This window comes from Ranitomeya variabilis, chromosome 5 (genome assembly GCF_051348905.1).
Source record: "Ranitomeya variabilis isolate aRanVar5 chromosome 5, aRanVar5.hap1, whole genome shotgun sequence".
NCBI lineage: Eukaryota > Metazoa > Chordata > Amphibia > Anura > Dendrobatidae > Ranitomeya > Ranitomeya variabilis.
The window spans coordinates 616,192,156-616,217,701 of NC_135236.1; the positions used below are offsets into that span (position 1 = coordinate 616,192,156).

Sequence of the window (25,546 nt, forward strand, 5' to 3'; positions counted from 1 at the left end):
TGTGATTGGATACAACCTACTTCTCTAAAGAGTCTTCAGAAATTCTTGGGATTTGCTAATTTCTATCGCCGATTCATAGCGGGTTTTTCTGCCATTGCTAAACCTTTGACTGATTTGACCAAGAAGGGTGCTGATGTTGCTAATTGGTCCTCTGCGGCTGTGGAGGCCTTTCGGGAGCTTAAGCGCCGCTTTTCTTCTGCTCCTGTGTTGCGCCAGCCTGATGTTTCGCTCATATTCGCCCCTCGTTGTCTCCTCTAGGGGCAGGGTTTTTCTTTGTGGGTAAAAAGGATGGTTCATTGAGACCTTGTATCGACTATCGACTTCTGAATAAGATTACTCTTAAATACCAGTACCCGTTACCTTTACTGACTGATCTTTTTGCTCGCATAAAGGGGGCGAAGTGGTTCACTAAGATCGATCTACGTGGTGCGTATAATTTGGTGCGGATTAAGCAGGGGGATGAGTGGAAGACCGCATTTAATACGCCTGAAGGCCATTTTGAGTATTTGGTAATGCCTTTCGGTCTCGCGAATGCCCCTTCCGTTTTTCAGTCCTTTATGCACGATATTTTCCGTGAATATCTGGATAAATTTATGATTGTGTATTTGGATGATATTTTGATTTTTTCGGAGGACTGGGAATCTCATGTTCAACAGGTCAGGAGAGTTTTTCAGGTTTTACGAGCTAATTCTCTATTTGTGAAGGGCTCAAAGTGTATTTTTGGGGTTCAGAGAATTTCCTTTCTGGGATATATTTTTTCCCCTTCATCTATGGAGATGGACCCTGTTAAGGTTCAGGCTATTTGTGATTGGATACAACCTACTTCTCTAAAGAGTCTTCAGAAATTCTTGGGATTTGCTAATTTCTATCTCCGATTCATAGCGGGTTTTTCTGCCATTGCTAAACCTTTGACTGATTTGACCAAGAAGGGTGCTGATGTTGCTAATTGGTCCTCTGCGGCTGTGGAGGCCTTTCGGGAGCTTAAGCGCCGCTTTTCTTCTGCTCCTGTGTTGCGCCAGCCTGATGTTTCGCTCCCGTTCCAGGTTGAAGTAGATGCTTCCGAGATCGGAGCAGGTGCAGTTTTGTCGCAGAAAGGTCCTGACTGCTCAGTGATGAGACCATGTGCGTTTTTCTCTCGAAAGTTTTCGCCCGCTGAGCGAAATTATGATGTTGGAAATCGGGAGCTCTTGGCCATGAAGTGGGCATTTGAGGAGTGGCGTCATTGGCTTGAGGGTGCTAGACACCAGGTGGTGGTCTTGACTGACCACAAAAATCTAATTTATCTTGAGTCAGCCAGGCGTCTGAATCCTAGACAGGCGCGCTGGTCGTTGTTTTTCTCTCGATTTAACTTTGTGGTCTCATATCTGCCTGGGTCTAAGAATGTGAGGGCGGATGCCCTCTCTAGGAGTTTTGAGCCTGACTCGCCTGGTGATTCCGAACCTACTGGCATCCTGAAGGATGGGGTGATATTGTCAGCTGTCTCCCCAGACCTGCGGCGCTCTTTGCAGGAGTTTCAGGTGGATAGGCCTGATCGCTGTCCGCCTGGTAGACTGTTTGTCCCTGATGACTGGACCAGTAGAGTTATTTCGGAGGTTCACTCTTCCGCGTTGGCAGGTCATCCTGGAATTTTTGGCACCAGGGATCTGGTGTCTAGGTCCTTCTGGTGGCCTTCCTTGTCTCGAGATGTACGTATTTTTGTGCAGTCTTGTGATGTTTGTGCTCGGGCTAAGCCCTGCTGTTCCCGGGCCAGCGGGTTGTTGTTGCCCTTGCCTATTCCTAAGAGGCCTTGGACGCACATCTCTATGGACTTTATTTCTGACCTTCCTGTTTCTCGTAGGATGTCCGTCATCTGGGTGGTGTGTGACCGTTTTTCCAAGATGGTTCACTTGGTACCTTTGCCCAAATTGCCCTCCTCCTCTGAGCTGGTCCCTCTATTTTTTCAGAATGTTGTGCGTTTGCATGGTATTCCTGAGAATATAGTTTCTGACAGGGGTACTCAGTTTGTGTCTAGATTTTGGCGGGCGTTCTGTGCCAGGATGGGCATCGACTTGTCGTTTTCGTCTGCATTCCATCCTCAGACCAATGGCCAGACTGAGCGTACTAATCAGACCTTGGAGACTTACTTGAGGTGTTTTGTGTCCGCTGATCAGGACGATTGGCTTGATTTTTTGCCATTGGCAGAGTTTGCCCTTAACAATCGGGCCAGTTCTGCCACTTTGGTTTCTCCATTTTTTTGTAATTCAGGGTTTCACCCTCGCTTTTCGTCCAGTCAATTGGAATCTTCGGATTGTCCTGGAGTAGATGCTGTGGTTGATAGAATGCATCAGATTTGGGGACAGGTTGTGGACAATCTGAAGTTGTCCCAGGAGAAGACTCAACAGTTCACTAATCGTCATCGGCGTGTCGGTCCTCGTCTTTGTGTTGGGGACCTGGTTTGGTTGTCTTCTCGATTTGTTCCTATGAAGGTCTCGTCTCCTAAGTTTAAGCCTCGGTTTATCGGCCCTTATAGGATTCTGGAGGTCCTCAATCCTGTGTCCTTTCGTTTGGACCTCCCAGCATATTTTACTATTCATAATGTTTTTCATCGGTCATTATTGCGGAGGTATGAGGTGCCGGTTGTTCCGTCTGCTGATCCTCCTGCTCCTGTGCTGGTTGAGGGTGAGTTGGAGTATGTGGTAGAAAAGATCTTGGACTCCCGTGTTTCCAGACGGAAACTTCAGTATCTGGTTAAGTGGAAAGGCTATGGTCAGGAGGATAATTCTTGGGTGACAGCATCTGATGTTCATGCTCCTGATTTGGTTCGTGCATTCCATAGTGCTCATCCAGATCGCCCTGGTGGTTCTGGTGAGGGTTCGGTGCCCCCTCCTTAAGGGGGGGGTACTGTTGTGAATTCTGTTTGTGGGCTCCCCCGGTGGTGTTTTATGGTATTGCCACTTATTTGCCTTCTCCTATCCTTGATCACCTGTTGACACCCATTAGGGGAGTTTCCTATTTAAGGCTGCTTGGCTGCTGGTCCGATGCCGGCCAACAATGTATCAGTAGCATTCTGTTGCATTCTCCTGCCTCAAGTTCCAGTTCAGCTAAGTTGAATATTGTTCCTAGTTAATGTTATTTTTTGTCCAGCTATCTGCAATGTGACTCTCTGCAGCTGGAAGCTCTCGTGGACTGAAATTGCCACTCCAGTGGCATGAGTTGTCACTGGAGTTTTAAAGTAATTTCAGGATGGCGTTTTTGAGTAGTGTTTTGAAGTTGACCGTGAAGTAACTCTTTCCTGTACTTCTGCTATCTAGTAAGCGGACCTCACTGTGCTAAATCTGCTGTTCATCCTACGTGTGTCTTTTCCTCTTGACTCACCGTCAATATTTGTGGGGGCCTGCTATCTCCTTTTGGGGTTCATCTCTGGAGGTAAGGCAGGCCTGTATATTCCTCTGATAGGGGTAGTTAGATCTCCGGCTGGCGCGTGGTGTCTAGGGCATCGTAGGAAACACTCCCCGGCTACTTCCAGTGTTGTGTCAGGTTCAGGTCACGGTCACTTTAGTTTCCATCACCCGAGAGCTAGTCCGTTTGTTATTTTTGATTTCCCTGCCATTGGGAAATCATAACAGCCAGGTATTGAGGCGAGAGACTCGCGCCAGTTTCTCGCATTGCAGTTGCAAGTGTGACCCCGGCCTTAGATGTGAAGTCTGACGGTGCTGTGAAGCTTGCTATGCAACTGGACATCCAAGGTCAGCACAGTTCTTTTCCTCTCTTTCCCTGTCATCTCCACAGTACTCACTTCTCCCACCTGCATGTGAAGTCGCTAGTTACACTCCTGGCTGGACATCAAGACAGGGACAATTGGACACCACTGAGTAAGGGCTGTCCCACACGTCCAGATAATTCCAGTACCGGAAAAAATCGGTACCGGAGTTATCCATGTACGTGTGCCCCTGCGTTTCTGGTGAACATCAGTGTGGCACACGTGTGCCGCCCGTGTGCCCACTGGGTACCACACGCACTGTGCTGGGTACCACACGTACTACCAGCATCTGGTGCTGAGCAATTCATATGTTCCCTGCAGCAGCGTTTGCTGCAGAGAAAATATGAATAATAGTGTTTAAAATAAAGATCTATGTGTCCGCCGCCCTCCCACCCCCTGTGCGCCCCCCCGCTGTTCTGAAAATACTCACCCGCTCCCTCGTTGGCTGACGCTGCTTCCTGGTCTGGCCCCATCTTCTCCTGTATGCGGTCACGTGGGGCCGCTCATTTACAGTCATGAATAGGCGGCTCCACCCCTATGGGAGGTGGAGCCACATATTCATGACTCTAATCGTCGGCCCCACGTGACCGCATACAGTAGAAGGGGCGGCCAGCACAGAACACTGCGAGGGAGGCGGGTGAGTATTTTCAGAACAGCGGGGGGGCGCACAGGGGGTGGGAGGGCGGGGGACACATAGATCTTTATTTTAAACACTATTATTCATATTTTCTCTGCAGCAAACGCTGCTGCAGGGAACATATGAATCGCGGATTCAGCACCAGTGGGGGGGACAGCGCTTACTGTAGCGCTGTCTCCTGCACGCCACACGGACTGCAAACGGAGAAGGTCCGTGTGTGGTCCGTGTTTTACACGGACCCATTGACTTTAATGGGTCCGTGTAATACGTGCGCTCCCACGAACACTGACATGTCTCCGTGTTTGGCACACGGAGACACGGTCCGCAAAAAATCAATGACATCTGCACAGATGCATTGATTTTTATGGGTCTACGTGTGTCAGTGTCTCCGGTACGTGAGGAAACTGTCACCTCACGTACCGAAGCCACTGACGTGTGAAACCGGCCTAACAGAGAGACAGTTGGGGTCATAGAGTAAGACTTTGGTAATGAGTGTTAAAATGCAATTGTCATTCTAGATAACTTTTGACTGGTGAGGGTGTAGATCCTGACACACCCACCAATTCCTGAAACAAAGTTGTAAAACTGTCACTCTATGGCTCTCATACACATTAGACTAACAACGGCAGAACCTGCTTGGTGAGACAAGTTGGGCAGTGGCTCTCTCATAGAGATCACAGGTAGAACAAGTGCTCCTGAGTATGGGAAAGTGGTGAGAGATAGCTGCCGGCCAAACAATAATTCCCATACATATATACAGTAGCTAGCTGTGAGCCAAATGATGTTTCTTTCTATGTGAAATGCTGCTTTGGCTCTTATTGGCTCTCCATGTAAGATTAGCAGAAGATGCACTTATTGTTGACAGATACCAAAAGAGTTAGTGTGAGTTCATCTTAGGCCAGGATCACACTACCGTTGAATACGGACGAGTACTATGCGAGTAAACATCAAATAGCACTCGGACCAGTGTTAATCTATGGGGCAGCTCTCATCACTGTATTTCTTCTTGGGCGTATTTAACGTGCATGTAAAATCGCAGCATGCTATATTGGCCGAGTCTCGCCAATGCAAGCCTATGGTGCGAGAAAAACTCGGACACCACATGGACTATCAGTGTGACTTGTGACAAATCCGCACACATTTTTCTCATTTCAGCCCACTGAGCAATTAATTTCAATGGGGAAAATCAGTGAGAAATGTAAAGCCATACGGATGTCATAAGGGCACATAGGTGCGAGAAAATCACATCATCGCATTGCAAATGTATTACACATGGATGACAATACACAGAACATTCGTGCGACTCTGGCAGGGAGACTCGGACCGATTTTTCATACGTTTAGTGTGACTCCGGCCTTACCCTGTAACTTGTTACTGTAATCCGTCTATTATTTCCTAGTCTCATTTAGTACCATGTTTTTAATGTACAACCAATTACTTGATATAGATGTTGATACTGGCCATACACAATATCGTTTTATCTCATGCTTGGTCATTAACGTTTTGTCTTTGTGATGCTCCCCACTTATTTTAATGTATCTTTTAGAAATGGTAAAGAGAGGGGCCGCAATAGCGCAGTTACCAAATTAACATTTAGTTTTCTGCAAGGTAAAATTCTCACCTTTACAAGTTGTGAGTATGCACAACACATATAATGAGTATGATGGGAGGGCTGAAGATGGCACCGGACCCACGACGGATCTTCAAGAAGTATTGGATAGGATATTCAAGATATCGACCATTCCGTGCTCCTCCAGAATCAAGCAAGGGAACCACAGAGTTCAGAAGAGTTGCATCCGTTATTCAAGGCTATAAAACTACACGTTTCGTGGATGTCCTGTCCACTTCCTCAGGTACATAGCCAAACTGTGGAATGAGGCCTAAAAAGAAAAAATAGTACCTACAGTCAAAAATGTTATGTGATTTTCATATTGCCCACAACTGTTACTTGCAACTGGTGTGTTTGAACGAATATAGCATGCTGGAAACAAAGCTATTTACACATAATTTTGGAAAGGTGCCAACAATTTTGTCTGGCCCATTTTTATGGCTTTGTGTGAAGTTATCACTGTATAATGAACAGCGCTCCATCCAGGTGTAGAAATCTTCAAAATACGCTTTATTGAGCCATGGTACAGCAGCAACGTTTCGACCACAACTTGGTCTTTGTCATGCTTGACAAAGACCAAGTTGTGGTCGAAACGTTCCTGCTGTACCATGGCTCAATAAAGCGTATTTTGAAGATTTCTACACCTGGATGGAGCGCTGTTCATTATACATTGATTGGTCTGATAATATCCGGGACGGTTCCCTGGATGTGGAACGGGCGCCCCAGAAAAGTGAGTGCTGTGAGCCTTTGTTTTTCTTTGTGTGAAGTTATGTCCAATTTGCTTTTTTTTTTGTTTGTTTTGTTTGTGTTGTTCCAATATGCACAAAAGAATTAAACATGTCAATAACAAAACATGTGTAAGTGCAATAATTTTGTCTGAGCAATACTTCATTTTCTGGAACAATTTCAAGGGTGACAACTCTTTTGAGCACGACTGTATACACACACACATTACCTACACTTATACATGCAAATAACCTCCTTAACTGGATCTATCACTCTACGCTTTCAGGTCCTACTACTCTCACAATCATGGAGGGACTGTCCTTGAGGGGGTCATGGGCACACTACATCTTTTTTCACTTGCCTACATCAAGGAGAGAAGAGGGACACAGCACCATTAGGACTGTAGACTACTAATTACTCTCTGCCCAACACTCTGCAATCTATGATCTCTGCCCTTCCTGGACTTTCCTTCTGACCCAACACTGTAAGGAATCTGAAGTTGAGAGTAACAGTCTGGAACTATGGAGGATGCACATCAGGCACTGTAAGTAATGATGTGCATCTTCATTGAGGGGATGAAGAATTATGGTTGGCCCTTTGAGGATGCGGACCCTAAGGAAGTGCCCCCAAAAAACAATGCTGGCTCTTGCACTATTTAAAGGCAGTCAGAATCTTTGGACACAATTGTTCATTAACGAATATGTACTGTACTTTTTTAAAAGGAAACTAAAAAGGAAGCGATAACTGTGTAAATCTCCCATCAAAATAAAATTATAAAACTAATATAAAAACTAATTTAAATTTTAAAAAGTTTTTTAATAGTCGTTTACCTACAGTATATTTGTAGACAATTGAGACTCCAATGATGTATACTCTGTTATCCTAATCTCCTGACGCTATGCTTGGCATTTTGTTGCCTCATCCTCTTATTTAAAATGACACTAGCCAATTATCATATTTATCATATTGCCTTGTGACTCCAGCTACAGCCAAGAAGACCTCAGGCAATAAAGAAGTTATTATAAAAACCATTAACCCAAATCTCATTATGTAAAGACTAGTAATGCAGGTTGAACACTTTCTTCAGACTAATTGAGTGTTTCTTTTGGCAAAATAAAAATACATGCTGAGACAGAAATGTTTGCATGCTTTCTAGCTACTCAGATTGACACATTTTATAAATCGAGGCTGGATACTCTTTTCTCAAAGTCATGGTCAAACTTATGAGTGCTCTAACCCTAACTTTGAGCTTCATAAATAATAAATTGACCTTGAAGTGAAATTATACAGGGTCTAAGGAGTCAAAAGTGCTATAGCCAGAGGAACTAAGTGACTAATGACCTCGCTAAATAACTTTTCTTGTTCCCTACATAATAATTACATTCTAAATATGTGACTATTTCTTGTGTATATGTAATTAAGTATAGCTTAATAATTCATAATGCAGTCATATCACACATCAAAAATATTCAATGTGATAGTATAAAGCACGGCTGGCTTTGCTAATAGAAGAGGCCCGGGGGTGCCAGGTTGGTTGAAACGAGCAATATTTGCTCTAAGCTTGTCATTAATAACTCAGGTAATATCATTAGAGAATTTTAGGCATATTTATAAAAAATATTTTATGTGGAAATGATCCAAAAGAAGAAAAAAAGAAAAAAAATGTGGAAATGATCACCAAAAATGACTGTAAAAAGCTATTTTGGTTAATGTATGGGTGTTAAAAGCAAATATATTTTCCCCATTGTCTAGACTGGTATATTGCTATAGCAAACTAACATATTGCTGCTATAGCAGAATGTACTTACTATGGAAGCAGGCCACGTGTAAATACCATGGAGGTAGCCCAAATAGCTATAAAGGAGCCATGCCATAAGGGCATGGAGCCTTTCTCTTGATTTTTTTATTTAAACTAGGTATCTCCTCCTCCAATTGCCACTGTTCCACTCATTTTGACTTTTTTCTTCTGTACCCGTCCATTTCAAAGTTACACCCGGTAATATAGATGCAAATTTCCCTTCAACTAGCTGTGCAAATATCTCCAAGGGCTTTTGTTTTTTCACCTTATGAAGCTGGCCACTCAAAACATGGCCAAATCTTAGAGGTGACAGGGCAAACACCCATATGTGCAGTCTGGCTTACTATGTTCTCATTACGTAGTCGCCACTTCCCTTCCTGCGACTCTAGATACAGAGCACAAGAGAGCAGAAGCATATCATCTGCAAGAAGGTCATGTCCAGCACTCTGGTCCCTCAGCACTGCTGCTGTCCTGTTCTCTGACACTACAATAGCAAGTTTTATGTCTACGTGCTACAAGACTGATTTCAGGAGAACGTGCAGATCCAGGCTGCAACTGTACTGGGCTGGTTCCAGGGTTTCGTGGGTACCAGGCAAATTAGCCTCTTTAACACATACCACAATTCATGATGCACAGATACTGCAAATAAATATAGGTATAGTACAATGCCCAAATTTTCACTTACTTCTTATATTACATGAGTGAAATCAACTCAGAAACCAGACAGTATAGTCCTCCATACAGTATTATGGGCACCACATAGTGCTCCATAGAGAAAAATGAGCCCCATATATTGCTCCATACAGTATTACAGTCACCACATAGTGCTCCATACAGAATAATGAGCCCCATATATTGTTCCATACAGAATATTGGGCCCCAGATATTGCTCCATACAGAATAATGAGCTCCATATATTGCTCCACACAGTATTATGGGCACCACATAGTGCTCCATACAGAATAATCAACCCCATATACTGTAATGCTCCATACAGAATAATAAGCCTCATATATTGCTTCATACAGTATAATGGACCCCATTTACTGATCCAAACAGTATAATGAGCCCCATATAGTGCTCCATGCAATATGATAGACCCCATATAATGCTCCATACAGAATAATGCACCCGTATAATTCTCCATACAGAATATTGGGCTCCATATAATGCTCCACACAGAATAATGGACCCCATATATTAATCCATACATAATGAGACCCATATAAGGCTCCATACAGTATAGCATGGGCTCCATATGTTGCTCCAGTATATGATTGGCCCCATATAATGCTCCATATATAATGAGCCCCATATGATGCTCCAGTATATGATGGGCCCCATATATTGGTTCAAACATAAAAAAATGAAATACTCACCTCTCTTCACTGATCGCTGCCCAGCTCCAGACTCCTCAGTATCACCGTATTCCGGATCTCTGCAATGTGACTGTTCGGAGTAGGAAGCGAGCTATAGTGATGTCATCGCGCTCTCTGACCTGAAAAGTCAGAGTCAGAAGACGAGATTGAGATGCCACAGCACATGAACGGGAGGAGTTAAGTATTGCAATTACCAGGGCATTGACCAAGCGAGGAGGACTATACCGCGCCGGTGTCCCTGACAGCGATTGGGCCTCCCTGCTTGCTCAGGGCCCCAGCACTTGCTGGGATGCACCGAGGCATAATGCAGCCAGCATCATGAAGGAAAAAAGGAAAGGCCCACAAAGAAGTTCTGTAGAAAGAGTCACGCTAGTTGAAGCAAAAATCTGCATCTATATTACTGGAGGACATAATTTAGTAATGTAGAAGCACAGAAACAAACAAATACCTTTTCCAGAATGAGTGGAAAAGAAGGAGCAGAAACATGTACTGTAGATAAATGTTGTGACCTTTCTTTATCTGATTATCTCTGTTTGTCTCATCTCGTAAGGAAGAGTGAGAGGTGAATGGATATGTTGTCAACAAGAAAAGCCCCTCTCTGCCATCAGACATGCTATTCCATCCATGTGACCTGGGCTTTACTTCCCATGGATGGAATAGTACGTCATTGCGATCAGCCGCTCACACGGGGGGTGTGCGGCCGATAGCAGCCGGGTGTCAACTGATTCTCACAGATAACACCCAGCACTAAGTGCCAGGAGCGGTCACAGACCGCTCCTGGAACTTTAACCCCTGGAATACTGCGATCGAACATGATCACAGCATTCCGGGAGCAGGCAGAGGGCTGACAGCCCCTCTGCCTTTGTATCCGAGACCCCGCGACGTGACGAAGGGTCCTGATCGCTGCCATGGAGACCTGATGTCTGCCTCCCAAAAATCGGAATAAAATGTGATAAAAAAATGTCATGCGCCCAAAAATGGCACCAATAAAAATGTCAACTTGTCCTGTAAAAAACAAGACCTCACATGACTCTGTGGGACAAAATATGTAAAAATTATAGCTTTCAAAATATGGTGATGCAACAACTATTTTTTACAATAAAAAGCATTGTTTAGTGTATGGCAGCAGCCAAACATAAAAACCTGATATAACGCCTCTTTCACACGTCCTGATATTTCCGGTACCGGAGATGTCAGTGTCCATGTGTGTAATACTTGCAGCACACGTGTGACATGCATGTGCCGCATCAGTACCACAAGGGTGGGCACCAGGGAAGAAGCATTACAGTAAGCGCTGTTCCCCGATGCTGGGTGCCGAACATGGCTCTCATCATTCTCCCCTCCCTGCTTGTGCCGTTGGTCGATGCGTGTCACATAGATGACATCCATGTATGTTATGAGTATGCATGTGTGCTGGATGTTTTGTGGCCCATGCTGACATTAAAAAAACAGACATGTCAGCGCGTTTTACCCATGGACACATGGTCCATTGAAACACACTGACATGTGCCCAGACCCATTCACTTGAATAGGCAAATAGCGCTCCGTTCCTCCAGAGTGTCTCGGCATGGCTGCCCAATGGTATAAAATTCTGTGACACACCCATGGTGTCAATATGATCAATGCACCCTTGGATAAATTCACTGAGAGGTGTAATTGATAAAATGAGGTCACTTATGGGGAGTCATGCTGTTTTGGCACCTCTTGGGCTCTCCCAGTGGGTTATGGCACCTGCAAATCACAACAGTAAAATCTGGCTCTCCTTCCCTTCTGAGCTCTGCCATGTACCCAAACAGTGGTTTACCCCCACATATGGCATATCAGCGTACTCGGGACCAATTGCACAATAACTCTTGGGGTCCAATTTCTTCTGATACCGTTGATAAAATAAAAAATTAGGGGCGAAATGATCATTTTTGTGGAAAAATATGATTTTTAATTTTTACGGCTCTACATTATAAACTTCTGTGAAGCACTTGGGGGTTCAAAGTGCTCACCACACATCTAGATAAGTTCCTTGTGGGGTCTAGTTCCCAAAATGGGGTCACTTGGGGGTATCCACTGTTTAGGCATATCAGGGGCTCTCCAAATGCAACAGGACACCTGCAGACCATTCCATCAAAGTCTGCATTCCAAAACGTCATTACTTCCCTTCCGATCCCCAACATGTGCCCATACAGTAGTTTTCTCACACATATGGGGTATCAGAATACTCAGGACAAATTGGACAACAATTTTTGGGGTCCAATTTCTCCTGTTATCCTTGGAAAAATAAAAAATTGGGGACTAAAAATCATGTTTGTGGAAAAAATATGATTATTTCATTATCACGCCCGGGCATTAAAAACTTTAGTGAAACACCTGGGGATTCAAAGCTCTCATCACAGATCTAGATAAGTTCCTTGGGGGGTCTTATTTCCTAAATGGGGTCACTTGCTGGGTTTCCACTGTGTAAGCACATCGAGGGCTCTCCAAACTCGACATGATGCCCGCAGACGATTCTATCAAAGTTTGCATTTCAAGATGTCACTACTTCCCTTCTGAGCACCAACATGCGCCCATACAGTAGTTTTCTCCCACATATGGGGTATCAGCATACTCAGGACAACTTTTTGGGTCCAATTTCTCCTGTTTCCCTTGGGAAAATAAAAAACTGTGGGCAGATCATGTTTGTGAAAATTTTTTTTTTTTATTTTCATGCCCTGGCGTTATAAACTTTAGTTAAACATCTGGGGGTTCAAAGTTCTCACCACACATCTAGATAAGTTTCCTGGAGGCTATAGTTTACAAAATGGTGTCATTTGTGGGGGGTTTCCTCTGTTTAGCCACATCAGGGGCTCTCCAAACGCGACATGGCGTCTGATCTCAATTCCAGCCAATTTTGCATTGAAAAGTCAAGCGACGCTCCTTCCCTTCCGAGCTTTGCCATGAGCCCAAACAGTAGTTTACCTCCACATATGGAGTATCACTGTACTCAGGACAAATTGAACAATACATTTTTGGGTCCTCTTAACCTTGGGAAAATAAAAATTGGGGGTCAAAGATCATTTTTGTGGAAAAAATATGATTTTTTAATTTTATGGCTCTACGTTATAAACTTCTTTGAAGCCCTTGGGAGTTCAAAGTTCTCACCACACATCTAGAATAGTTCCTTGAGGGGTTTAGTTTCCAAAATGGTGTCACTTGTGGGGGGTAGTGTTGAGCATTCCGATACGGCAAGTATCGGGTATCGGCCGATATTTGCTGTATCGGAATTCCGATACTTTTGTGATATCGGAAATCGGAATCGGAAGTTCCCGGTGTATTGTTCCCAGGGTCTGGAGGAGGAGACTCTCCTTCAGGCCCTGGGATCCATATTCATGTAAAAAATAAAGAATAAAAATAAAAAATATGGACATACTCACCCCTCTGGCGGACCCTGGACCTTAGCCGTGTAACCGGCAGCCTCCGTTCCTAAGAATACAGTGAGTGTAGGACCTGCGATGACGTCGCGGCTTGTGATTGGTCGCGTGAGCGGTCACATGAGCGGTCACGTGACCAATCACAAGCCGCGACGTCATCGAAGGTCCTTCACTCTGCATTCTTAGGAACGGAGGCTGCCGGTTACATCGCTAAGGTCCAGGGTCCGCCGGAGGGGTGAGTATATCCATATTTTTTATTTTCATTCTTTATTTTTTACATGAATATGGATCCCAGGGCCTGAAGGAGAGTTTCCTCTCCTTCAGACCCTGGGAACCATCCAGGATACCTTCCGATATTTGTGTCCCATTGACTTGTATTGGTATCGGGTATCGGTATCGGCGAGATCCGATATTTTGCTGGTATCGGCCGATCCAATCCGATACCGATACTTTCGAATATCAGAAGGTATCGCTCAACACTACTAGCTAGGCCTCTGACTGCAATGGATACTGTACTGCTGCTGCCAGGACTGTCTGAGCTGGCCCCACACTGTCAGACATAGCCTTGTCTGTCCCATCCTCGTCCACTGTATTATAAAGCTATACTCTACAATGCTGGGAACCGTACCCTCTACAAGGTGCACAAACAGAAAACTGCTCCCAAAGTTGAGAAAACTATATAAAGGCTTAGTGACGGGCCATTGCTTCTTCACTCTGAAACCATCTAGCCTGTTCCAACTGCCTAAATAAAGGGAACATTTTTTGTCAACTTGATAAAAAGCCATTGGAATTGTGCAGTTCTGCAAAAATCCTGGGAGACATCAGAGTTATACATATGTTTTTCAGGCAATTAGGGACCTTGCAATATTGCAAATAGCTGCAAACTGAATTTTCTGGAAAAGTTTTACAAAGTTGGCAAATTCAAATATTTAAAGACTCTTAATACCTGCAATAGAAAGTACAGAAAAAAATGAACCATATGTTCACCCATGTGGCCATCTATCCATCCATTACCATCTCTGTATATTCTGTTTGGCTTCATATTGCAGTAGCCATGGTTTGTAAAATTGAGAACTAACATATAAAACTATGAGAGCACTATGTAATATAAAGAAATTAGGAGGAGACAAATCATTGAATTTTAAACATATTTTATTACATACAATCTCTATTTCTACCTAAAGCCATTGGTCCAGAAGAAGGCAAAAAACCTGGATACGTTGAGCCAATCTGTGTCACAGGGAAAAAATTCCTTCTCGACCCCGAGAAAAGGCAATCAGTTCAAGAACCCTGGACCAAGGCCATACTACAACTAACTGATGTATATGTATAGCAATGATGTTAAGTGTAGTTTCCTGAAACCAGATCTTCTTTATTATATCCTAGTAGCACGCCACACATCTTCTTCATCGATGGGAGGTCATAGTGTGGTATCGTTCATCTTCACTGCAAAAAGAGAGAACAAACACTGCCCCCTACAAACACTGCCCCCTACAAACACTGCCCCCCACAAACATTACCCCTACAAACACTAAACCCCACAAACATTACATCCTAGGTTACAGACTTAGTACCATTATACCATAACAGATTTCTTAAGTGGCATAAATCAACTGGTCAATAATAGAACCAGTATTGGGCTTTTTCCTGTAGCTCTGCAGATGTGCTAAACCACAATGTCATTTCTGATGACATCAGAAGGCATCAAATAATCTCATGGATAATGTTATGTTCTTCAGTCTTCATTCCAGCATCCAGATACTGTCCCTGGAAAGGAAAAGTAATAAGTGTCATTCATTGGCCTAGAAATCTGAAGGCTAATGTAAAAATAAATTATGTATTTTGATTGTTTGAGTTTATTACTAGTGTTGAGTGATACCGTCCGATATTTGAAAGTCTCCTCTCCTCCAGACCCTGGGAACCATACACTGGGAACTTCCGATTCCGATTTCCGATATCACAAAAATATCGGAACTCGGTATCGGAATTCCGATACAGCGAATATCGGCCGATACCCGATATTTGCAGTATCGGAATGCTGAACACTATTTATTACATGTGCTCCGTGGAATTTAAAATAGATTGTTACTAGGTTCCCCTCTTATTTGCACATAAGTGAGAACATAATGTATAACATATAACAATCCCCTATATGCAAAGTCGTTCGTGTACTCCACATTTATCAAATGCCTTACCTTAATGATATACACTCACCGGCCACTTTATTAGGTACACCATGCTAGTAACGGGTTGGACCCCCTTTTGCCTTCAGAACTGCCTCAATTCTTCGTGGCATAGATTCAACAAGGTGCTGGAAGCATTCCTCAGAGATTTTGGTCCATATTGACATGATGGCATCACACAGTTGCCGCAGATTTGTCGGCTGCACATCCCAAAGATGCTCCATACAAGGCAGGATGGATCCATGCTTTCATGTTGTTTACGCCAAATTCTGACCCTACCATCCGAATGTCGCAGCAGAAATCGAGACTCATCAGACCAAGCAACGTTTTTCCAATCTTCTACTGTCCAATTTCGATGAGCTTGTACAAATTGTAGCCTCAGTTTCCTGTTCTTAGCTAAAAGGAGTGGTACCCGGTGTGGTCTTCTGCTGCTGTAGCCCATCTGCCTCAAAGTTCGACGCACTGTGCGTTCAGAGATGCTCTTAGGCCTACCTTGGTTGTAACGGGTGGCGATTTGAGTCACTGTTGCCTTTCTATCAGCTCGAACCAGTCTGCCCATTCTCCTCTGACCTCTGGCATCAACAAGGCATTTCCGCCCACAGAACTGCCGCTCACTGGATTTTTTTTCTTTTTTGGACCATTCTCTGTAAACCCTAGAGATGGTTGTGCGTGAAAATCCCAGTAGATCAGCAGTTTCTGAAATACTCAGACCAGCCCTTCTGGCACCAACAACCATGCCACGTTCAAAGGCACTCAAATCACCTTTCTTCCCCATACTGATGCTCGGTTTGAACTGCAGGAGATTGTCTTGACCATTTCTACATGCCTAAATGCACTGAGTTGCCGCCATGTGATTGGCTGATTAGAAATTAAGTGTTAACGGGGGGCGTGGCCTAGCTCTTGCCATGTAAAGAAGCAGGAGCTTGGAGCTCTCTCAGATTTCCCTTCAAAAGCGACTAAAAAGCTTTATATTGGGACTAAAACGCTTTTATTGAAGATATCAAGCAGCCTTTATACATAGGCTTTCATTTAAGACCAGGGACGGACCTCTGGCTGAAGCACAGAGGTGTTTACTCCTACCGGCCCTTCTCTGTCAGCCTGAGGGAGTCTGGAGCCGCCATCTTGACCACGCATCTCCTCCATATTAACACAGTGGCCCAAGCAGCTCATCGTCTGCAGCTCATCGCCTGCAGTGTTGGCTTTACCTGATACCTGATACCGCTGAGGAGCGACCGAAAACCGACAGTGACCAGCAGTTGGAGGGAGGACACAGATGACAGGTGCCCAACGACTCTGGAGCATCTCACACCTATCGGCCCGGAGGTAAGCAGACCTCAAAGTCCCACATAGTCAACAACGAGCCTATCATACTGCCCGAACTGTAGCGAGAGCTAAGCTGTGGAACAACTGTCACACAAATCATAAACCCTGCTGATACCAGGGGTATAGTCCTAGGACTGCTAGGGGGATTGGGATTAACCCTCATTTTGGGTCTGAACCTCTGATTGTGAGCGGCGCCTGTGGAATGCAAGTTTATCAGACATAGGCACAGCATTGAGCTGGAACCTGCAGCTAATTAATTCATTCTATACCTCTTTAGTCAGCGGGTATCTGTCATAAACCCCCATAAAGGGATAATACATTTAGCATCACTGGATTCATCCAGGTTATTAACCCATTAGGGGTCACCACTTAATTATTAAGCATCAGTGCTCCCCACTAGCAGATCAAGTAGAATCACAGCAGGAGCCAGGGCAGTGGATCTGGGGAATTTCATTCTTTCCTATAACTCCCGGGCAGAAGAACAGCAGTTGAGTAAGGGTTAATTCCCCATATTAAAAGGAGAAGAGAAACGGGAAAAGGGAAGAGCTTTATTACTACAGAGGGATAGGAGCCAAAGCTGTAACATCGTACTGAGACACAGAGACTGAGTCCTAGCTCAAGTTCAATTATTAACCCATTCTGAGACAAGTATCAGGAGTCTGCATAGATACTCCCATAGAATCCTAAATAAAGTGATTATACCAACAAACTGCACCAATGAGCTCATCCAGGAAATTAGCATCTAAATCTTGCGTAGATATTTCTAATTTACTAAGTCCTGTCAAATCCACATCACCTCAAAAGGGGAACACAGCTAAAGTTATCAAACCATCAATAATGCTTCCCCAAAGGATTATCCCTGCACAACGTTCTAGTGGAAAAACTAAACCTGACACAATAAACAAAGACCCTCTCTCATTAACTGAAAAAGACTCATCAGAGGAACCAGCAATGGACTCATCCATTTCTGCTAAAAGGGGTGCCCCAGACCATAGGTCATCCGAAGAATTTGATCCTAAACTCAAAAGAGAGCGTTCCGATCTAGAACAAATAAGGGTAAAAAAGACCCCTGAGGAGGAATTTTTTCAGAAGGTTATCACTCTGATAGATAGCAAAATGGAGGAAGGATTTACAAAATATAATACCAAAATTGAGGAAGTATGTGCAGGAATAGTACAAAAACTAGAGATAAATGAAAAAAAGATTGAAGAACTAACGCAAAAGACTGACGCTTTAGCTTCTCAGAACACTATCCTTAAGCAGGAAATCAATGAGCTCAGATCCAAAGTGGCGGATATAGAGGACAGAAGCCGCCGTAACAACATCAAGATCAGGGGTATTCCAGAGGAGGTCAAGCAGGAGGATTTGGCGGACTTCGTTAAGACTGTCTTTAAGAAGACTCTTCCAAAGGCTACCAACATGGATCTATGTATTGACAGGATTCACAGGCTCCCTAAGCCAAAGGGAATTCATGTCGATAAGCCTAGGGATACAATTATGAGGCTTCACTTCTTTAGTACCAAAGAAAAAATTCAGAACTACGTCAGAGACAATGGCGCACTACCAGATCCTTACCATCAGCTTAAAATCTACACGGATTTATCTAAGCACACATTGGACCTGCGCAGGTCCTTCAAACCTATCACGGATATCCTAAGGGAGAAACACATCAGATATAAGTGGGGTTTCCCGACCAAGCTCCTGTTTTATCATAAAGAAAAACTCATAGTGCTTAATTCTGTTGAGGAGGGAAGATCATTCTTTACATCTAATGTTTGAAAATTTGCGTTCATGTTAGGCAGTGTGATTCTTTTTGTCCTTCTTCCCCGGGACTTTATTTTCTAAAGAAGAAGGCTGTTGAATAAATTTAGTCCCCATACAAGAAATGGGAGAAATGGGAGAGTTGAAACACACACGAACTTTCCCCATAGGTCAAGATCCCTATTCGGATCTAGATCTGAAACTGAACAGTTAGAGTTAATATATTACAGTTGATCGTATTGTATTATTTTGTTCAATTTCTTGTTCACTAACTTCTTTGTTCTAAGTTTAAGTGTTCCAATAGGTTTTACATCTCCACACGGTAATGATCAGGTTCGCGTCCTACAACGTCAGGGGGCTTAACAGTCCCTGGAAGAGATATACGCTTTTGAGGGAATTGAAACAGCTTCAGGTTGATGTCGCATGTTTACAGGAGACGAAATTTCAGAATGATAACTATCCACACCTCTCCAGCAGAGACTTTGCACACTCGTTCAAGTCGTCAGCCTCAAAGAAAAAGGCAGGGGTGATCACCTTAATAAAAAACACAGTCCCCTTCAAATTCATTGAGGAACACACTGACCCAGGGGGTAGATATCACATTTTGGTTTGCGAGTTAAATTCAACTACGTGCACGATTGTCAATATATACGGCCCTAATAAAAAGCAAATGAACTTCCTTAATAAGATTGCCAAAAAAATTCAAAAAAATAGAAAAGGGAAATTATACATAATGGGAGACTTCAATATGGTGCCTGATAGTAAAATAGACTCTTCATCACTGACTAGACACCTATCTGGAGACCTAGGAAATTGGCTATTAAACAATGAATTATATGACACGTTTAGATGTCTGAATGCATCATCAAAAGAATACACACATTTCTCCTCTGTTCACAAAACCTCATCAAGGATAGACCTTTTTCTCACAGACATCTTCTCCCTCACCAACATAAAAAAATCAGTCATTATAGACAAGACGTTCTCAGATCATTCTCCCATCATAACAGAAGTTGTGGTTGGACCTATTTTCAAAAACAGCGCTCTTTGGAAGTGCAGCAATTATTTGTTGAACACGCCAGAGTGTGGAAAAGAGATTGAGTCCTCTCTGAAATTATACTTTAAGGAGAACGAAACTGAGGGAATGAGCCCTCTTACAATATGGTGCGCCCATAAAGCGGTGGTGAGGGGAAAGATGATCCAACTGACAGCACAAAATAATTCAAAGAGGAGGGAAAGGATTAAAACCATTCAGACACAGATTAGGACAAATGAAACCCTTATCAATAACAAAGACCCCAACTCCCAACAGATATACACTGACACTCTTAGATTAAAACAGGATTTGAATGGGGTGATCATGGAAGACTTTGAAAAAATTTCAAATAAATTTAAATTTAAAACATATGCTGAAACGAATAGGCCCACTAAATTCATGATGGCAAAAATGAAGAAAGAAAGAATAAAAAACAGGGTGCTCAAAATCAGAACTCCCAATGGGGACATAAAATACCATCCGCAGGATATTGCAGAGGAATTTGCTAATTTTTATAGGGAATTGTACAATATAAAGTCAGATTTTCCAACAAGAACCCAACAAACAATAGAATTCCTGGACAGATTAAGTCTCCATCAAATTGACAAAACAGACTTGCTCACTCTTAACCAACCCTTTAATGAATCAGAGATTAGGGAAACAATCAAATCATTAAAATCCCAGAAATCCCCAGGCCCGGATGGTCTGATTAATGAGTATTATCAGAAATTTACGGAAGCTCTTGTCCCATGTTTAACTAGAGTCTTTAATCGGGCTTCACAATCCGGACAGTCCCCAGGGGAGATGCTAGAAGCTACTCTTATAATGATCCCGAAGTCTCAGAGTGATGCGGAGGAGGTCGGAAATTTCAGGCCAATATCTCTCATCAACACGGATATCAAGATTTACTCCAAAATCATGGCCACAAGGTTGAGAGTTATACTCCCCAAGTTAATCAACAGTGACCAAACAGGTTTCATAAAAGACAGGCAAACATCCGATGGGACTAGAAGGCTTATAAATATTATTCATAAAATTAACTCCACTCATACCCCGTCAATACTGGTAGCCTTGGATGCTGAGAAGGCTTTCGACCGAATTAATTGGCCTTATCTAAAAAGAGTCCTTCTGAAATTTGGCTTTGATAACTCATGGGTGGATTCGGTCTTTTCCCTCTACTCCAGCCCAAGTGCTAAAGTCTACATTAACAATAGCCTCTCCAGGCCTTTTGAGATAGGAAACGGTACGAGACAGGGATGCCCATTGTCACCCCTGCTCTTTGCACTGGCAATTGAGCCTTTGGCGGAGGCAGTGAGACAAAATATTAATATCTCGGGAATTGAATCCACACTCAGACAGTTCAAGATTAGTCTGTTTGCAGACGACATGTTGTTGACTCTCACAAACCCACTTAACTCTACCAAAGCTTTAATGGAAACTCTCAGAGAATTTTCCCTGATTTCTGACTTTAAAATCAACAATCATAAATCTAAAATTTTGCAGTTCCACATGACTGACGATTTGATAGAGTCTGTTAAGAAGGTATCGGACTTCTGCTGGGAGAGGGAGGAAATCAGCTACTTGGGGGTTGCATTTAGAAGGAATATGGCAGATACTGTCAGCGCGAATTGCAGATCATTATTGTCCACTATTACAAAGGATCTACTGGCATGGGAAAATGTGGGATTATCTTGGTTCGGAAAAGTTTTGGCAATCAAAACAATAATTCTACCTAAGCTGTTATATTTATTCAGAACTTTACCCTTGAACTTTCCAGCAACCTTCTTCAGAGACTGCAATAAAAAAATCTTTGAATACATCTGGAAGGGGAAGAGAGCTAGAGTCTCCAGGGACATAATGCACAAAAGTAAGTCCAGTGGAGGAATGGGAGTCCCAAACATACATGCCTATTACTTAACAAATTTAATCAAACAGAGCCAATTTTGGTTAATGGAGGGTATAACACCTGCATGGATAGATTTGGAGGCACAGATTCATGATACCAAACCAATAAAGAGAATCCTCCTTGAACATATATTTAATCTAAATATTCATAAATCAAAACATCCTATCCTATCGGCAATTGTATGTGCTTGGGGATCCCTGACCAACCAAAAGGACAAAACAGAGGGGAACCCTGGAGACAAACTTCCATTGACTTTAATAGCTACTGCCTTCGGGACCACTTTCCCAGAAAACTGGATAAAGGGGGGTATAGACAAGATGGGTGATCTGGTCTGTGATAATAAGATCAAGACCTTTTCAGAAATAAAGAAAAAATTTAACATCCCATCGGAAGAAATCATGCAGTTCTTCATAATAAAGGATTTAATAAAAAAATTCTTGGGTAGAGCTACTATTAAATCAGAAATTTCCCACCTCCTCCTCAAAAATACTACACATAAGATTTTCTGGAGTACAAGATTCATATACAGGTTTTTTAATAAGGACAGTGAGTTTGGGAAAAATCGGTACATACAAAAATGGGAGAAGGAATTACAGTTTAGGGTGTCTAGGAAAAAGTGGGAGATTGCCATTAACTACACTTATGCGTCAACAATTTCGATTCCTCTGCATGAGTCCTATCTCAAGATTCTAACCAGGTGGTATCTCACACCTTCCAGAGTTGCACATTTCAGGGAGGACGAGTCCCCATTATGTTGGAGAGGTTGTGGAGGAAAAGGTGACATGTTGCATGTCTTTTGGTCGTGCCCGAAACTTGGGGGTTTGTGGAGAGAAATTTCGGAATACATCAGCAAACTGATTAGCAGAGACTTTGTTCTCTCTTCGCTAGGCCTACTGTTCTCATTGAACTTGGAAGACATCCACCCTTCCACAAGACATGTCATCATCCATATCCTGTTGATTGCAAAAAATCTGATTGCTGCATTCTGGAAGAGACTTGAACCCCCAAAGCTCCATGACGTTGTGGACAGGCTACAAACACACAATGCGCTTGATCTTAAATTTGCTATAATGAACGATTGTATACATAAATATAAAAAAAAGTGGAATATTTGGAACACCATATACCAAAGTTAATTGTTAATTGTGGAGTTACGGAATGTTGATGCATTCCTTACGTGTATATAAGTTTACCTTTAATATAGGAAAATCGAAGCTGGTGACAACAAGACAGATTAGGAGACAAATCTTTACAAGCAATAATAGTCTGTCTACACTACGGTTATTTCTTTTACCTTTCCTCCCCCTTTCTCCCCCCTTCCCCCATCTCACCACTTCCCTTCCCCATGTTCCTTCATATGTATCTATAGATGAAGCATATATCAATACAAAATTAATGCATAAAGTTTGTTGTTATGTTTAAAAGTTTAATAAAAACACTTGAACCGAGAAATTAAGTGTTAACAAGAAGTTGGACAGGTGTACCTAATAAAGTGGCCGGTGAGTGTAGTTTGGGCACATTACGTTAGTTAAACTTTTTAAGCATGGTTGAACACTTCCCAATGTTAGATGAGAGCAATGAATCAAGTGTTACAATTCACAGCAAACATTGTTAAGCAAATAGAATTTTTTTTATGCATATTAAAAATGATTGCAACATAAATGTATTTATTCTAGCCATTAACTGTCTAGAACATGTGACTCGTATGTAGATGTGCAGTCATACACATATTGTACTTCATGTCAAATGTACTATGCCACCTTCATGTTATTTTTATGTTTTAACATATACAGTTAAAAATAGTTTAATAAATACATATGTTTTGAAAAGGGCTTATAAGACAGTGAAATTTGCCATTTGTTAAAAAATATGGTGTAAATACAATATATATCCACAAAGTATTTATACAATGCTCTCATTCATGTGGTGAAATAATGGCAGCTTGTCACCCCAATAACTATCTGTACCAACCACAATTACCACTTGAAGTGTCAATGATGGAACAACCCACTGTGGTGTCTCCAGCCTAGTTGCCATCTTTGTGTTGACCGCTCTGATAACCCCATGGGTGACCTCACATTTGCTGCATGGAACTCTGAGTGCTCAACATTCCACCTTGTGACCTCACTTCGAACCTTCATATCCAAAGTCTAGAGATTCTGACAGCAAAGACTAAAGAAATATAGTACTTTACAACCATAGACTTGGAGGGTAGACGTCCATATTGGTACAAGGTTCACTATCTGAACACCCTCTACAGTTTCTAATCTACCTGTATCCTTGATCCTGACTCCTCCTTCTCCTCATCTGCATCTCCTAAAATGAGAATCTGTATCCTCTATCCTGGGTCCTCCTTCTCCTCGTCTACACCGCAATGCTAGGTCCTCTTTTTTCCTCGTCTTTGCCTCCTGAAATGAGAATCAGTATGAGAAAACTAAAGGAAATGTAATTGGCACAATCCAATCTAGTAATATATAATATTATTTATTACTGGATTGGATTGTGCCGATTAAATTTCCTTTCTTCCTCTGATCATGGCTGTTATCATCAGCGGATACGGCACCCTCCAGGTGAACTCATACTAAAGAAATGAAGTAATCAAGGTTGTGAGCTGGTGAGCTTCACTTACCCTCTCCCCTCTTTCCCTCCTTGAGAATGAGTATGCTCGATCCTGGGTACTCTGTTTCCTCATCTTCACCTCCTGAAAAGAGAATCTGTATCCTCGATCCTGGGTACTCTGTTTCCTCATCTTCACCTCCTGAAAAGAGAATCTGTTTCCTCTATCCTGGGTCCTCCGTTTCTTCGTTTTCACCTCCTGAAAAAGAGAATCTGTATCCTCGATCCTGGGTCCTCCGTTTCCTCGTCTTCACCTCCTGAAAAGAGAATCTGTATCCTCAATCCTGGGTCCTCCGTTTCCTCGTCTTCACCTCCTGAAAAAGATAATCTGTATCCTCGATCCTGGGTCCTCCATTTCCTCATCTTCACCTCCTGAAAAGAGAATCTGTATCCTCGATCCTGGGTCCTCCGTTTCCTCGTCTTCACCTCCTGAAAAGAGAATCTGTATCCTCGATCCTGGGTCCTCCGTTTCCTTGTCTTCACCTCCTGAAAAGAGAATCTGTATCCTCGATTCTGGGTGCTCCATTTTCTCGTCTTCACCTCCTGAAAAAGATAATCTGTATCCTCGATCCTGGGTCCTCCGTTTCCTCGTCTTCACCTCCTGAAAAAGAGAATCTGTATCCTCGATCCTGGGTTCTCCATTTCCTCTTCTTCACCTCCTGAAAAGAGAATCTGTATCCTCGATCCTGGGTCCTCCGTTTCCTCGTCTTCACCTCCTGAAAAAGAGAATCTGTATCCTCGATCCTCGGTCCTCCGTTTCCTCGTCTTCACCTCCTGAAAAAGATAATCTGTATCCTCGATCCTGGGTCCTCCGTTTCCTCGCCTTCACCTCCTGAAAAGAGAATTTGTATCCTCGATCCTGGGTCCTTCGTTTCCTCGTCTTCACCTCCTGAAAAGAGAATCTGTATCCTTGATCCTTGGTCCTCTGTTCTCATTGTCTTCACCTTCTGAAATGAGCATTTTCCCCGGAACACCAGTTTACACAGACCACAATCATTGTGACATCACGTTGTGAGGTAACACTGGCTATCTGTATCACATGATGTCACAGAAGTAACCATGCGTGACATCTGCTGCCATTAACATCGATAACAAGTAGTTATACTATGGTAGAGCATATTGGTTAGTATGGCCATACTTTCCACCCTTTGATAGCACAGTTTGTGTGCAGTGCATGGCAGTGACTTCATGTGCTGCTTAAAGGGAACCTGTCAGCAGGATTGTGCACAATAACCTACGGACAATGTCAGGTCGGCGCCGTTATACTGAATAAAATGATATCTTGATTGATGAAATCCGTCTTGTGGTTGTTTCTTAATCTTTATTTTCATTTTGTAATTAATGATATGCTCGTGCCCTAAGACGGGGCTGGTGTATGTGGTGCTCTGATTATATATTCATAATGCAGACTGCTGACAGGTCACTGATCCCT

At 42.9% G+C, this 25,546-nt stretch overlaps 1 long non-coding RNA gene across 1 annotated transcript; it reads right to left on the minus strand.

Moving 5' to 3' along the window:
• Positions 1-14,430: 14,430 nt before the first annotated feature.
• LOC143773886 (uncharacterized) lies at positions 14,431-24,625 on the minus strand. The gene is made up of 3 exons (XR_013215427.1): positions 24,128-24,625; positions 23,771-23,906; positions 14,431-15,056 (listed from the first exon to the last, which is right to left on the minus strand). It is a non-coding gene; the product is annotated as an uncharacterized LOC143773886 (long non-coding RNA).
• Between the last annotated feature and the right edge of the window lie 921 nt (positions 24,626-25,546).